At 37.6% G+C, this 16,992-nt stretch overlaps 1 long non-coding RNA gene and 1 other non-coding gene across 2 annotated transcripts in view; one reads left to right on the top strand and one right to left on the bottom strand.

Annotated features, from left to right (window-relative positions):
• Positions 1-16,992, top strand: part of LOC138153267 (uncharacterized) — a 151,219-nt gene that overhangs the window by 89,863 nt on the left and 44,364 nt on the right. The gene's annotated exons all lie outside the window — the stretch shown is intronic.
• On the bottom strand, positions 9,072-9,178 carry LOC138153387 (U6 spliceosomal RNA). Its single transcript, XR_011166366.1, has one exon. It is a non-coding gene; the product is annotated as a U6 spliceosomal RNA (small nuclear RNA).

The following is a 16,992-nucleotide window of genomic DNA, read 5'->3' as shown; positions in this document are numbered from 1 at the left end:
TTCCTCCCTTCCTTCCTCCCTCCCTCCCTCCCTCCCTCTCTTCCTTCTTCCTTATTTCTTATTGCCATTTCCCTCCCAAAACAGCAACTCTGTCCTTTTCATTTTCCCAAAGAGGATTGTGTTCAGTCACACTGAGATGAGATATCTAGATCCTCTTTCAAAACAAATAATTTCTCAGCATGTCTCAGCTGCTCATCCTTTGAATATATCATCTTTCAAATGCAGGGTGAAATAAAAAATTCATGACTAAAGGGTAAATACTACCAACTTTTCAGAAAGAAATGACTAAGTTACTGTTGTTTGCATTATTGGAAGTTTTGATATATTTTAATTATAATTTCGGTAATAAACAACTACTAAGATAACATTAACGTATGTTCGAATGACATTTTTTTCTTTGAAAAATGTCTCTTCCCTTTCCTCTCTTTTACCATATCCCTGTCAAATTAGTAAACTCTTACTTCTTTTCATGATATTCTCATACCTCTTCCTTGATGTAACTGGGTTCATTTCTTAAGATACTGTTCCCCTATCCCTCAAAGGGATAAATCTATGCTGTCACCAAGTGTAATTCTCTTATGCAAAACATGTTCCTTGAAAGTAGGGACCATTTTTGCTTTTCTCCCTGCACTTATCAGAGTGCCTGACACTTAATAAGTGCTCAATAAATGTTCTTGACTGATTGATTGATTGTTATGGCCTCTCCTCTATTATACATTTTTATAGTCCATTAGAGTTGGGCTTTTAGGGGCTTTCCTTAAAAACCCCTCTTATCTGCCATTATCTCTCTATACCTAAATAAGATAATGTCCACAAAACACTTCAGAAATTTTAAAGCACTATGTAAATGTCAGTTATTTCTATTACTGTTATAGATGTTGTTATTTTTTATTTCTCATCCTATTATTCTTTTTTATTTAAATTTAACTGGTAGAGTATTACATAGGCAGATAAAGTAACTGGATTTTAGGATATGAACTCATTTTCTGTATGTTCACTGAAGACATCCTCTGTACAACTCTAGTAACAGTGATTGTATTCTGCATGGTAGAGGGATTCTTCACATTTATGACATCATAGAACTATATACACATCAATGTGTATACATATTGGTCTGGGTCTGTATCTTCAGTATGGCAGGGGATTGCTACTGAGGAAACTGCTTCACCAATGTAGATGGGTAGTTATATTGTAATATCACCTAAGAGAGTTGCCTGGAGACATGAAGTTAAGGAACTTGTATAGGTTCACACAACTAACAGGTATAAAAGACAGGATTTGAACACAGTTCTTTTTGACTCTGGGGTCAGGTCTGTGGCTCTTTATTCATTATTCTTTCTATTTATTCATTATACTACACTATACTATATTTATCATCTATTTGTCTATCACTTGTCTGTATCTCTCATATTTTTTCTCTCAGAATGAATATAGAATCAACCTCAGAATCTTATATATATACACACACACACACACACACACACATATATATATACATACATACCTATACACATACATATGAGTGTGTATGTCTCTATATAGATATCTGTCTATTTTTCTATCTATCTATTGTACCTTGGAGATCTCTAGTGAGGGAGATCTTTCTGATGCTATCACACCTAATACCTAATATCTATAGTGAAAAATTAATTTTTGGATTTTAGTTCATGGTTTTTTCTTCAGACTTATGATTTTGTTGGTCTATGGAGCTCCAGGTTGAGGAAACCCCGTCTACCAAAGCAGAGTAAAAATTATTCTGCAACTTATTTTAAAGATATGCTCAGAGGCCTTGTGGTACAGTGGATGGAGAGCCAGTCTAAGAGTCAGGAAGATGTGTGTTCAAGTTCTGTCTCTGAAACATACTAATTGTGTGACCCTAGGAAAGTCACATAGTATCTCAGTGACCTACTCATTAAATTCTAATTAGCATTCATTATGCTATTATGGCAACATAATTAGGGGAAAAGCTAAGATGATGAACTAGTAAAAGCAATCAGCTGAGTCCTAGCAATATTCTCCTCTAAACAACTTTAAAATAATGTCTCAAATTAAATTACGGAATATAAGAGCCAACAAAAAAATAAGCGTGAGACATTCTTCTAGACCAAGACAAATTAGGAGCTTAGAAAGAGGGATCTGTGACATAGGGTGGAGACTGACTTGGCATGCATGTGGATAAAATACCAGTGGTAGGATTAGGTGTTCATGAAAGAAGCAGCAGAAGCTTCAGGAGCTCTGAAGCCAGAAGGAGTAAGATCTGGGAACTTGTCAGAACATGATTACAGAGTACCCTGTGTTAGCACTGGATACAGGGCAAGGTGCTGTTTGGGAAGGCATTGCTTATACCCACTTCTGGGTCATAGTTCAGAAGTAGAGAGAAGAACTTTCAGTCAAAAAGGAGTGAGAGCTCTGAGGAGCAATATCACTTTTGGTCATAAGGGATCAGGGAACACGAGGAACAGTATCATTTCTGGTCCCAAGGGAGCAGGAATCTTAAGGAACAATATTGATTTCAATCCCAAGGGATCAGGGGCCCTTCCTAGGTAAGGATAAGAGTGCAGACCAAGAGAGCAGTGATCATACCTCTATCTAGATCATACTACCTTGGAAGCATAAAAAACTTCCAAACCCCCAGAACTAGCTCTGAAAACAAGAGGGTGAAGAAGCCTGAGGCTTAAGACAGTGTCCCCTTCCCCCATGCTGAAATAGAACCCAACTTTAACATAAAGTTCAAAATAAAAAAAAAATAGGGTAAAAAAATGAACAAACAAAAAAGAACCTGACCTTAAAAAGTTACTATGGTGACAAGGAAGATAAAGACAGGAATCTAGAAGGCAATGCAGTCAAAACAGCTATAATAAAAAAAAAATGCAGATTGGACACAAGCCCAACAAGACTTTGCGGATGAGCTAAAAATTATTTTCAAAATCAAATAAGAGTTGTAGAGGAAAAATTAGGTAAAGAAATAGGAGCAAAGGAAGAAAATCATGAGACTATTATTTGGTAAGAGAGATATATAAAAAAATACTGAAGAAAATAACACCTAATAAACAGAATTGGCCAAATGGGAAAAGGGGCACAAAAGCTCACTGAAGAAAATAATTCCTTGAAAATTAGAATTGGATGAGTGGAGGCTGACTCCATGAGACATCAATAAACAATAAAACAAAATCAAAAAGAATGAACAAATGGAAGAATATGTGGATTATCTCATTGGTAAAACAACTGATTTAGAAAATAGGTTAAAAAGAGATATTCTAAGAATTATTGGACTGCCTGAAAAACTATCAAGGAAAACTGCCTTGATATCCTAGATCTATAGGATAAAATAGAAATAGAAAAATAAACCAATTACCTCCTAAAAGAGATCCAAAATAAAAACTCCAAGAATATTATAGCCAAATTCCAGAGCTCACAGGTTGAAGAGAAAATAATTCAAGCAACCAGAAAGAAAAAATTCAAATATCATAGAGCAAGGGTCAGGATCCCAATATTTAGCAATTATCACATTAAAGGAGAGGAGGGCTTAAAATAAATATGTTATTCCAGAAGGCAAAAGAGCCAAAATTATAACAAAGAATAACCTACCCAGAAATACTGAGTATAATGCTTCAAGATGAAAATTGGATATTTAATGAAATAGTGAACTTTGAAGCATTCCTGATGAAAAGACTAGAGCTAAATAGAAAATTTGACTTTCAAATGTAAGACTCAAGAGGAGCAAAAAAAAGGTAAACAAGAAAGAGAAAAGAAATAAGGGATTAAATAAGGACAAACTGTTTACCTTTCAATATGGGAAGATGATATGTGTAACTTCTAAGAATTTTATCTTTATTAAGGCAGTTAGAAGGATTCCACATAAAAAGAGGATATGCAAGTGAGTTGGCTATGTTGGGATGGTGTTAAAAAAATAGAAAGATGAGAAAGAGGGATGTCCTAAGAGAAGGGGAAAGGTAAAGGTAAAATGGAGAAAATTATTTCACACAAAAGAGTCATGCAAGGAAGAGCTTTTATAGGAGAGGGGAAAATGGTGGTGTGTGTGTGTGGAGTGGGCAATGCTAGAACCTCACTAACATCTAATTTGGCTCAAAGAAAAAAGCAAAAATGTTCTAAATCACTACTGATTAGAGAAATGCAAACTAAAACAACTTTGAGATGCTATCTCTAACCTATCAGATTGACTAACATGACAATGAAGGAAAATGAGAAATGCTGAAAGGGATGTGCAAATATTGGCATACTAGTGCAATGTTGGTAGAATTGCGAACAAATCCAAACATTCTGGAGAACAATTTGTAACTATGCCCAAAGAGCTATTAAACTGTGCAAAGCCTTTGATCCAAAAATACTACTAATAGCTTTGTATCCCAAAGAAATCAAAGAAAAGGGAAAAGGACCTATATGTAAAAAATATATATATTTATAGCAGCTCTTTTGTGGTGCTGAAGAATTGGAAACTGAGGGGATACCCATCAATTGGGGCTGAACAAGTTGTGGTATATGATTGTGATGAAATACTATTATGCTGTAAGAAATGATGAGCATATTTTTTTCCAGAAATACCTTGGAGGAAAACTTATATGAATTTATTCAAAGTGAAATGAGCAGAGCCAGGAGAACATTGTACACAGTAACAGCAATATAGTAAGGTTAATCAACTGTGAAAGACTTAGCTACTCTTATCAAGAAAATGATCCAAGGCAATGCCAAAGGACCCATAATAAAAAATTCCATCTACCTCCAGAGAGAGAACCAGTGAACTCTCAATGTGGATTGAAGTATACATTTTAACCTTACTTTATTTTTCTTGTTTCATTTCTTTTGTCCGTGTTTTCTTGTGTAACATGGCTAATATAGATATGTGTTTTGCATGACTTCATATGTATAATTTATATCAAATTGTTTTCCTTTTTAAAAAGAGGGAAAGGATAGGAGAGAGAGAATTTTTAGAAATTGCATGCCAGAAACAGACGTTGCATTTTCCTGTGGTGTTTGTGCCTAAATACAGACAGAAAAAATAGTCTCTTGTCCCCCTCTACTGCAACAACTGCTTTAAGCAGTGCTGCTGAAAGTTATCTTTCCATGTTTTTAAGACCTACATAACTGCCAAGACTTCAGTTATTTTTATTTATAAAGAATTTCACAAAACCTAAATAAAATTTTTCATTTCATTTAAACAATTAAAATAGAAAACCCTAAACACAAACCATTATTAAACATTAAAAAGATAATAGGTATATACTGTCATGTGACAACCAGGAAGAAAACTGAAGACAAAAAGAAAATGAACCTGATTGAATAAACCATTGAATATCATTATCTAAAATCATCTATCCCCCAGGAATGCTTGCAAATAAATGATATTCTGGAGAATCATGCTGATGATTCGTTGGATGTGAATTATTTCCTCTAATTCTCAGATGGATATTTTACATTACTGATTGCAGAGAATAGCACTCTTGGATTTTTTCCTTTTGTGATTTCAGAGATCTTGGATAAAAGGACTGGTCCTGTGGTCTGAGGACCTGGGATCAAATCCTGCCACTGATGCTTATACCACCTAGATGACTATGGGCAAGTCACTGATCCTTATTGGGCCTAAGGTTCCTTTTCTGTAAAATGAGAGAACTGGACTAGATGTTTTCTGAGATTATTTTCAACTCTAGAGCTATGATGGAAAAAAAATCTGAATTCTATAAAAATATTGCCCATATTAACAGAAGGCTGGAAGCACCTAGAAGTGCTTATTTGGCCAACTTAAATTTTTTTTTTCTAGAGGAGGTCACATGTGAACCACTGGCAATTGCTGTTTTAAGCAGCTTTGGAAGGTCAACCACCTGATATTCTCCTATTAGTAAAATATATATACAGTAACTGAATAAGAAGAAGGTCCTGATTTAGTCAAAGAAACTGTTTATTTTGGTTTAAAAATCTACTGGCACCCAAAAGGAAGTCTTACCAAGGGCTTGAAAACTTAAATTGCATTAAATCTCGTATGTGAAGCTCAGAGAAAGTCATCAGTTACATTTGTACGTTTTTTTTTTTTTTGGTCTCCAGTGCATGGATGAATGATTTCTGACCTATATTTTAAGTGTTACTAGCAAGTAATCAGTGCCGCCATTTGGTTCCTCTCTGCCTTGAGAATTGGCCACACGTTGCAGGGAGACCTCTGCTGTTGGTTTTATTTATTACAGTGAAATTTGATTTACATGATTTTGTGACCTCAGACCCAGCTCAGGCTTTTATGTTTCTGTTGTGATTATACATTTTTACATTGCAGAGAAAACATAAATCTTCCAACTCCAGCTGGCATGGTTAATAACCCTGTAACTTTGCCCTCACTGAACTATGTCACATCATTGAAACATCTGGTAGGTTCTAATTTCCATATCGTAGTGGAGTTTTGACCTCTATTTCACTTTCAAATAGGCCTCATTGGTGGAATTTCTCTGCTTTCCTGATTATTTCTGGCTCTAGCTCCCTTTATGGTGATTAGGAAGTTTTAATCATAGGCTTTAGAAAGTCACCCTTAAGTGCTACAAGTATTTCGGTCTTTCTCTCCTCTCTCTCTCCTTTGTCTGATTTTTCCATTTACTGTAATCTTCTAATCAGGAGGATTCTCCAAGGTTCAGTCTGAACCCTAGGGAGGTAAAGTCATTTGTCCAAATTGACCTTTGTGGTAAGCATCAAAGGCAAGATTTGAACTCAGACTGTCTGAATCCAGGGTCAGCGCTTTTATTACATAATCTCTGAAATCAGAGAAACAGAACAGAAATCTGGGAGGGTTACTCTCCAGAATTGAGAATGATAAACATCCTGGCATGGTAATTGATATTCAATTAATTTATTGCATGATTTTCTAGAATGTCACATATTCCCTAATATTCTATGGCTTCTTAAACTCTTTTTTTCTTAACACTCTTTGCCTTGGTGAATTTGTATAGTATGAAGCTTTAGGCCTGAGGCTTTCCGGGGATGGGGAACCTGTGGTCTCTAGGCCACATGTGGCCTTCTAGGTCCTTGGGTGGAGTCTTTTGACTGAGTTCAAGTTTTACAGAACAAATCCATTTATTAAGGGAATTTGTTCTGTGAATTTTGGATTCAAAGGGCCACACTTGAGGATCTAGAAGGCCACATGTGTCCTCAAAGCCACAGGTTCCCCACCTCTGCTACTTTACTGATTATTTCCTGGGTACCAACTAATGGGAAGTTCCCGGTATCAACTTGTCAATCAAGCTTTAATTCAATTAACTAGCATCATCTTCAATTCAATTAAATTAAACAAATATTTATCAGGCATCTGTAATGTACCTGGAGCTGTGTTTGGTTTTGGGCATATCAAGACAAAAAACAAATGATCTTTGCTCTCAAAATGCTTACATTGAACTGGAGGGATGCAACATATGCCCATAAATAAATAAATAAAAGGTAATTTGAAGATGAAACTACTGGCATTATTATATAGCCAATTAACTGATTTTCTGTCTGCTGGACCAAGTAACAAATAATGAAATGCCAGAATGATCATGTCATTTGCATAGAGAAAATTAGGAAGATGGTAGGTTTCAGAAGGAAGAAAAGGATCAACTCAATTTTGAACATATTGAGTTTGAAGTGACAATGGATTAGCCTAGTTAGGACATGCTGAAAGCAATGGAAAATAGATATCAAATGAGAATTTGGTGTGGGAGATAGATGGAGATGGAGCAGTACAAGCAAATTCCAATGTATAGCCAACCAAGAACTCCCTAGAAGATCAGGTGTAAAAGATGTCATTAAGAAGATGTATGATAGAAAGATATGGACTGGCTAGGTGGTGAAGTGGATAGAGTGCCAGGCCTGGAATCAGGAAGATCTGATTTCAAATCTGACCTTAGACATGTACTGGTTGTGTGACCCTAGGCAAATCACTTCACCCTGTTTGACTCAGTTTCCTCATCTATAAAATGAGTTGGAGAAGGAAATGACAAACCACTCCAGTATCTTTGCCAAGAAAACCCCAAATGAGGACAAAAAGTCAGACATCAAACAACTGAACAACAACAAATGATAGTAAAACTATGGGCTGACTACATGATGGAATGATTGGTGGATAGCCTGAATGCTCTGCTTGTATCCTTATGATGTCTGGAGAAATAAAAGGAGGCTCCTGTAGGGGAAGTTGTGGGAAAACATAGACAAAAGTCATCCAGGTATCACTTTTCTAAACAGCCTGGCTAGAAAATTGAGAGGTGTCAAACATGACATCAATAGCTTTCTGTCATATCTGACATCCAATCTGTCCCCATGCTTACATGATTCTTCTTTTAGAATGTCTGCACATCTTTCTTCCTATTTATTACTGAAGTACAGCCCTATGGCCACCTCATACTTGGACTGTCTTAATCTCCCAATTTATCTCCTTGTTTTCAACTTCTTTCTATTCCAATCTGTCCTGCAGAACTCAGTGATGGATTAATCTTTTAATGTACCCCTTCCAGCACATTACTCTTTTGTTTAGAAACATTCAATGGCATTCCATTGTTAATTAGAACAAGTCCATATTTCTCCTCCTTGTGATTAAGGTCCTTTGTAAGGTCTGATGCACCCAAGCAACATTTCCCCCCCACAAATGTGTACCCTCTATTATAATAAGGTTGGTCTTTTTGCTGTCACCCTCCCTCCAGCTCCCACACCATCCTTATTCCCAACTTCATCCTTTGTGCAAAAGGATATGGATTCAAATTTTGACTCTGCTTAGTACCTGCATGACCTTGAGTTAATCACAAACTTCTTTGATCTTTAGTTTCATTATCTATAAAAGCAAAGGGTTGGCCTTCATAACCTTTAGCTTCCCTTCCATCTCTAAATTGTTTGACCTTATGATACTGTAATTGCATTGTACTATCAGGTGTGATGATGCCAATAGTTCCTGAATCAACAGCCATATCCCATTGTCCAACTCTATGAGCAAAAAGTACCCAGGATGTTTTTTTTTGGGTTTTGTTTTTTATTTTAATTTTTCCAAATTATTTATTTATTTTTAGTTGCCAACATTCATTTCCACAAGATTTTGAGTTACAAATTTTTCTAAAAATATGGAACGCTTCGTGAATTTACGTGTCATCCTTGCTCAGGGGCCATGCTAATCTTCTCTGTATAGTTCCAATTTTAGTATATGAGCTGCCGAAGCAAGCACCCAGGATATTAATAGTTAATTAACACCACTGCTGTTTTTATTATATTTTCTTTCTTGATTTCCTTTGGGTTCTGTGAACTCTCATTTTTTACAGGACCTTTAATAGACCTAGACAGAGTAAGTTCATTCACCTCAGGGTGTGAAATCAAGCTTGCTTAGAGCTGAATGGAGAAGGTAGCTTACATTTTAATGGAAATCAGTACTTTAAAAGGAGCTGAAAAAGTGGGAGAGGGGAGAGAGGAGAAGGTGACTAAGTCCAGAGAGTATCAGGAGTTCAGCTGGGAGGGAATTGAGGCTATTATGGCCCATAGAAATTCACCAGTGGCAGAAAGGGCAGGCATGGTCCAGGGATGTTCCAGGGTAAGAAAGTCTCATACCTCTCTATCTTGAAACTGAAACTCTACCTCATAACTAGGTAATGGTACAGCAGATAGAGCACTGGGCTTGGAATCAGGAACACTCATCTTTTTGAATTCTCATCCAGCCTTAGACACTTAGTAGTTGCGTGACCCTTGGCAAATCACTTAGCCCTGTTTGCCTCAGTTTCTTCATTTGTAAAGGATTTACCTTTCCTCCTACAGAAGGAAAGGTAAATCAGCCCCAGTATCTTTGCCAAGAAACCCCCTCCAAATGTGGTCACAAAGAGTCAGATGTGATGGAGATGACTGAACAGCAACAAAAGAGTAATCCAGGTTAAAAAAAGGGGTTAATAAAGGTGGTTCAAGTGGGAGTGAACAGTGAATAGGTGAGAAATAAAGGGAAGAAGTTAAAACAGCAGGAATTGGTAATTCCTTGGACATGTGAGGCAACAGAGCAGGAAAAGTCAAAGATAAGAAGAAAGGGAACAAGTACTATGTACTAAGTTCTGTGCTAAATGCTTCACAAATATTATCTCATTTGAGCCTCACAACAACCCTGGAAGTGAGGTGCTATCATTCATCCACATTTTACAGTTGGGGAAACTGAGAGAAGTTGTTCAAGTGACTTGTGCAAGTTCATACAGCTAGTAAGTGTTGGAGGCCAGATTTGTACTGGTCTTTCTGACTCCAAGCCCTGCCCCCTATCCACTGCATAACCTGGATGTCCAAGGGAGACATTTATAGACAGTACTGTATCTTATATTTATTTGTAGTGCTTCCTTCCAAAAACAACTTTGTGCAGTAGGTAGTATCATAGGATTATATATTTAAAGATATATGGGCATCTAGGTGGAGTAGTGGATGGAGTGCTGGGTCTGGAGTAAAGAAGACTCATCTTTCTGAGTTAAAATCTAGCCTCAGATATTTACAAGATGTGTGACCTTAGGCAAGTCACTTACCCCATTTGACCTAAACTTAACCCATCTGGAAAATGGAGAGGGAAATGGCAAACCACTCCAGTGTCTTTGCCAAGAAAATGCTGAATGGGTCAGGAAGAGACAAACAGGACTAAAAATCAACTGAACAGCAACAATGGGACCTTTAAAGTCTTCTCCTCTAATCCAATTATTTTAAATTTTAGAAAACTGAAGCCCAAAGAGTAGCAGTGTCTTGTCAAGGACACCCAAGAGCCAAGTGGAAGAGTCAGGCTTTGAACCTAGCTCCTCTGCCTAGAATACACTCTTGTCTTCAGATTGGCAGATGAGGAAGCAGCTCAGAGATAGCCCATGGTCATACGGCTTATAAGTGTAGATTTAAACCTGTTGCTTGACTCTAGGTCCAGATTTCTTTCCACAATATCACATAGCTTCTCTCTCTTCTAATTGTTTCCTACACATAAGATTCTTTGCCCCTTAAAACTGTCACATCATTCAAATAATTGAAAGATACAGAGCCCTTTTATTAGGAGATGTTCCATAGCTGCAGCAATTTCATGGGAACTCTATTATATCCTAACTGACAGAATGAACAATGAACTGTCAGTACAGGCAAGACAGTGGAATGGCTCCCAGTCTGCCAGTAGCTTCTCCACTTCATCATACTTCCTTCTATCAATGGATCTTAGGATCCAAGACATTTCAGGTGTCTTCTTCAGAAGATTCCTCTATCCATCATCATTTCAGAAGATAGTCTGATGGGTTCATTTCCCTCTATTGACTTGCATTCTTTCTGAGAGATGGATGGTTGGGCAGGCCCTTTTCAATGCCTAGAAAGTCATCTTGTCATTTATCATAATTTACTAAGGGTTCATGTACTAAAGACTGAATCTTTAAATCACTGAATCCTTACTGGGATGTGAAGGTGACCTTGTGTTATTGAAGGCTATGCCAATGGGTGAGATGGAATCAAAACAAGATAGCTGCACCTTTATCCCTGTTGACATCCTGGGGAATGGGGACAGTATACAATTAATTTTCCTTAGAGAAGTGACATTTGTCCTATTTATTGTCCCCCTCCTTTCTTTAGTCTCTAAGCCACCATCCCTCCCAGCATGCTATGATTATCCCACTCCTTTCTGGGGCCCACATTCTCACTTTTCCAGAAGGCCCCCAAGATTCTGCTTGATGTGATATCCATGGCATAAATGTGGTAATTGTGGGTAGTCCAACTGCTTCCTTCCCTCATAGTAAATTTAGCTCCTAGGACAGCTAGGTGATGAAGTGGGTAGAGCATTGTTGTGAAGAGAATAAGAGGGAGCTGAGGTTTGAGTTTTTTGATAAATTTAGTTGTGGATTTATTGATCAAGCATGTGACTGCCTGGAGTATACAGTCAAATCAGGCAGCCCTGAATTGGGGTACAGACTGAGTTTATAAAGGTAAAAACCACAATGGGGGAGGGGAACTAGTGTAAGCAATGACATACAGAAGCCAAGAACAGCCATTGGTTGGATCCATAGTTCAGGGCTAATTTGGAAAACATGGCACAGGGGTAAAATGATGTGACCAGGGTCCTTCCTAGAACAGGGTGGGTGGAGGGTACAGGGGCAGTGGAATTCCCTGAACAGGCTAGGGTCATGGAACAGGTCAGGGTCATGTTCTGGGTGAAGGGTGTGGGGGACCCTGCTTGGTTAACATCTTGGGTGGAGGACCTTGCTCGGTCAGCATAGACTTTCCCCATAATCTTTATACAGGCTTGTACCATAATCCTTATACATACTGCTGTTTCAAGGCTTACTGATTTAGGGAAGTTCTAATTTAAGGAAAGATGAGGAGCCTGAACTATGCCCTTGGGTAACTCTTACCCAGGACTATGCCTTTAAGCTGTTAAAAGCAGTTACAGGTTTTATAATAAAAACAAAGACAAATATAAAGGAGCTTAATGGTGGCTTAATGGTGGGCTCCAAATTAGGTGGCATGTGATTTGGGTAACCTCACAACAGCATCAGGTCTGAAGTCAGCAAGACTTATCTTTCTGAGTTCAAATCCTGTTTCAGACTCTTTCTAGCTTATGTGACCCTGGGCAAGTCATTTAACCTTTATTTGTCTCAGTTCCTCATTCGTAAATGAACTGGAGAAGGAAATGGCAAACCACTCTAGTATTTTTGCCAAGATAATGCCACGTGGGGTCAAGAAGAGTTGGATGCTACTGAAACAACTGAACAACAACTTTTAGATCTAGCCCATCCCAGTCCCTATTCTCTTCTGTATTCCCCTTCAATCGTACTCACTGGAACACAATGTTAATAAATTTTCCTTCATTCTAGGTCTTTTTTCTTGAATGTTCCTTCCTTCCTGATGCTCATTAAAACCTGACTTTCTCCTGAGACACCATATCTCTTTGTCATCCTTTTCAAATATAGCTACTCTTTTTTTATTTTTTTCACATTCTCTGACATATGGAGCTAGGAGAAAATTTTTAGCATACTTCTACCTCTGTACTGCTACTTTTGGACCCTCCCATGGTACTGTCATTCAGCAAACACTGATCTTTTAAAATTCATTGTGTCCAGATCTTTATTGCTATGGATGCTTAGATAATTTCTCCTGTCTAATAAGATTCTTCTTAATTGAGAGAAATGATTATTTCTCTCTCATATTAATAATCAACTATTGAATAAGGACCAGTTTTTTTTTTCTCCAGAAGTCTGTTGGTTGCTCAGTCTCTGAAAGACATTGCTGATAGTGAGATTGAATTAACTTTCTCTTTAATTTTGTGCTGATACTGCCCAAGTGGGGAATCCTGTGGTATTCAATACAGGTTTGAATGGGGATAACTTCTTTGATTAGATTGCCCAATGCTGGACAATATGGAAGTAAATGACATGACCAAAGTCACATTCCCCCAGCCCCTTATTAGAATAGATTCACCTCTCATTGTAGTATTCATTTTTTCATTAATTATTAATCATTAGTTAATTTGATTGCAACCCTCAGGAATACCCATTCTTCCCAAGGCATATAAATTGTGAGCCCACCACCATGATTTGTCTTTGGCATTCAAGAGTGTAACCAATCTGTTTTGGGGAGGGCAATACGCTAGCTAGTTTTATCACTAATGATAAAACAATTACCCAGAAACCATGTCTCTTGAACTTTGTAAACATCACGTAGTGCTAGTGCTTTCCTTCTAAGATCACTTCCAATTTTTCCTGTCTGTATCTTATTTGAACCTAGTATTTGCATATTCTTTCCCTCTTTTAAACTATGAGCTCCTTGAGAACAAGGGTTGTCTTTTGCCTTTCTCTATATTCCTAGAACTTAACACAGTGCCTCACACACAGTAGCTATTATTATGTTGATATAACGGAAAGAACATTGGTCTTGAAGCCTAAAGACTTTCAGTCTGGCGATTACCCTAGGGATGTAAATTAATGTCTCTAAGACTTAGTTTCCTAAACTGTAACATGAAGATAATGAAAGGATTACAGAATTTCAGAGGTGGAAGTGATGAGGTACAGGCTCTGGGAGCCCCCTCAAGCTCTCCTTGAGTCCTTGAGGTACAGGCTCTGAGAACCTCCCTTGGACTCTTGATTAAATTGGCTCATTTGATGAGGCATTTGCATGAGGCTTACATTGTACCTAGTTTAGTACCTACTAAATGCTAACTACTAGCCTAACCCTCCATTGTTACTTCTACTTCCCACCCCTGAGCCTATCAAAATATCAATATACCCTTGAACTGGCCTAGCCCACCATTGTTTGTAGCCTCCAGCTACTTCCCACCCTTAATCACTCATTGACCTCATTAACTCCTCCTGAAGACCCTCCCCAAACTCCTCCTCTAGGCCACCCCTAGATTCCTCCCACCACTTTCTGTATATAAGAAGACCCCATCTCACACCGCACCATAGAATGCCATAGAATAGTGAGAGCACTATAGAATGACCTAGCACAGATTTACTCTGTGTCTAATGCAAATGAACTTTTAATAAATTATACTTTTCCTTGGCTGAGAAGACTTGAGTCGAATTCATTCGGCAGGACCTGATGTGTTGGTATTTTGGGGTCTCCAGAGTAACCTTAACCCTCTTAGTGGGTAACCTCTTCAGAAGGAATCTTAAGAAGAATCTAGTTCAACCAAATCCCTCTTCCTCCCCCTACTGTACTCTGTACTCTCTTACTCCTACTTCAAGAGTGGTCATCTGGTCTCAGCTTAAAAATATCTACAGACAGAGAAGAACCTCCTGAGGAAGTCAATTATACCTTTTGATAGCTCTAATTATTATAATGTTTCCTTATGTCAAACCTGTATATGTCTCTGTAACTTCCACCTAGTTTGGATGATATGGTGGAATGGAAAGACCACTTGACTTGGACCAGTTAATTGGAATTCTTCAGATTCTTGCCCTGCTACTTAGTATCTATGTGACCTTGGGCAAGCCATATTCCTTCTCTAGGCCTTAGTTTCCTTGTTTGTAAAAAGAGGATTTCTAATGTTCCTACCATGTTTCCCCGATAATAAGACACTGTCTTATTAATTTTTTTGGAAAGAAAAACACCAGAGGGCTTATTTTCAGGGGAGGGCTTATGTTGTCCTGCCTCAGCTCTCCTCCGCGGCACTGCTCTCAATGGTGCCAGCAAGCAAATCACTGGGGAAGAACAGGATGACGCGCTCACTGCTGCAGCTCTGATTGGATGCAGCTAGGAGCGCGGCGTGCGTTTCACGGGGCGGGGTGGGGGGGGACGGTGCATACAAAGAGTACCGTAATGTAGCGTGTAGCGCAGGGGATCACCTTCACTACAGTAGCAATCTCAATAGGGCTTATTTTTAGGGGAGGGCTTATTTTAGAGGAATCTTACACAGTAAGGGGAGGACTTATTTTCGGGATAGGTCTTATTATCGGGGAAACACGGTACTACTTCTAAATCTATGACCATAACTTCATTTGGTTGATTGATTGACTGAATGATGTTTTTGTTTAGAATGGTTGTCCTCATGGAGTATGTAGTTTGACACAGGATGTCAAATATAGTACTACTTTAAAATTTTCTACTTTTTCTACTTAAATGTAATGGCTTATGTGTAACCTCTAGTATCAGCACATCCTACATTGTGCCAGATGGTCTCTTATCTCATAAAGACACATTTCCAAGAAGAAATTCGAGTAACAACAGCCTCAGTCAATGCAGAAATGGGTCTTTTAAATATTATTTATTTATTTTTAATATTCTGTCTTTTTCAAAATTTGAGTTCCAAATTCTCTTTCCATCCCACCCTTCCCCTAGCCACAAAGAAGACAAGCAAAATGATATTAATTCCATATGTGAAATCATGCAAAACATATTTCCATATTAGGTATGTTGCAAAACAAACAAAATGAAGCAAGAAAATTATACTTCAATTTGTACTCAGAGTTCATTAATTCTTATTTTTTCATCATGCATCATTTGGAATTATCTTGGATTATTGTATTAATTAGAGTTGCCAAGTCTTTCACAGTTGATCATCAACATTGCTTTTACTGTGCACAGTGATGTCCCAGCTCTTCTCACTTCATGTTGTATCAGTTCATATATATCTTACCTCATCATTTCTTATAGCACAACAGTACATAATAATGTCACAACTTGTTGAGCCATCCCCCCAGTTGATGGTTAGTCCCTTAAAAGGTGCTATAAATATTTTGTACATATAGCTCCATTTCATTTGATCTCTTTGGGGTACAGACCTAGTAGTGATGTTAGGTCAAAGGGTATGCACGGTTTGATTGCCCTTTGGGCATAGTTTCAAATTGTTCTCCAGAATGGTTGGAGTAGTTTACTATACCACCGTCAGTTTATTAGTGTACTTATTTTCCCTCATCTCCTCCCCCATTTATCATTTCTGATAAATATGTGGTGGTACCTCAGAGTTGTTTTAATTTATATTTCTCTAACCAATTGTGATTTACAACATTTTTCATATGACTATAGATATCTTTGATTTCTTCTTCTGAAAACTGCCTGTTCATATTCTTTGACTATCAATCCAGGAATGGCTCTTATTTTTATAAATTTGTCTCAGTTTCCTATATATTTGAGAAATGATGTCTTTATTAGAGAAACTTGCTGTCAAAATATTTTAACATTACTTCTTTTCTATGGTTCCTTTTAGCAAAATGTAGTTTTCCTGATTATCTCTTAATTTGGGCTATTTTTGGTTTTACTTTGTCTGAGATCATGATTGCTACTTCTGCCTCTCTTATTTCAGCTGAAGCATAATAGATTCTTCTCCCACCCTTTGTTCTAACTATCTGTGTGTTTTTCTACTTCAAGCATGTCTACAGTAAAACAAACAAACAAAAAAACCCTTATTATTGAATTCTGGTTTCTAATCCAATCTGCTACCCACTTCCATTTTATGGATGAACTCATCCCATTCACATCCACAATTATGATTACTGTCTGTATATTTCCCAACATCTTATTTTCTTCTGTTTATCACTCTCTCTCTCTCTCTCTCTCTCTCTCTCTCTC

Source organism: Petaurus breviceps, unplaced genomic scaffold (assembly GCF_028583685.1).
Source record: "Petaurus breviceps papuanus isolate PSGF00001 unplaced genomic scaffold, PetGlider_PUasm1.0 90977, whole genome shotgun sequence".
Classification (NCBI taxonomy): domain Eukaryota; kingdom Metazoa; phylum Chordata; class Mammalia; order Diprotodontia; family Petauridae; genus Petaurus; species Petaurus breviceps.
This window is presented reverse-complemented; position numbering and strand designations above follow the sequence as displayed.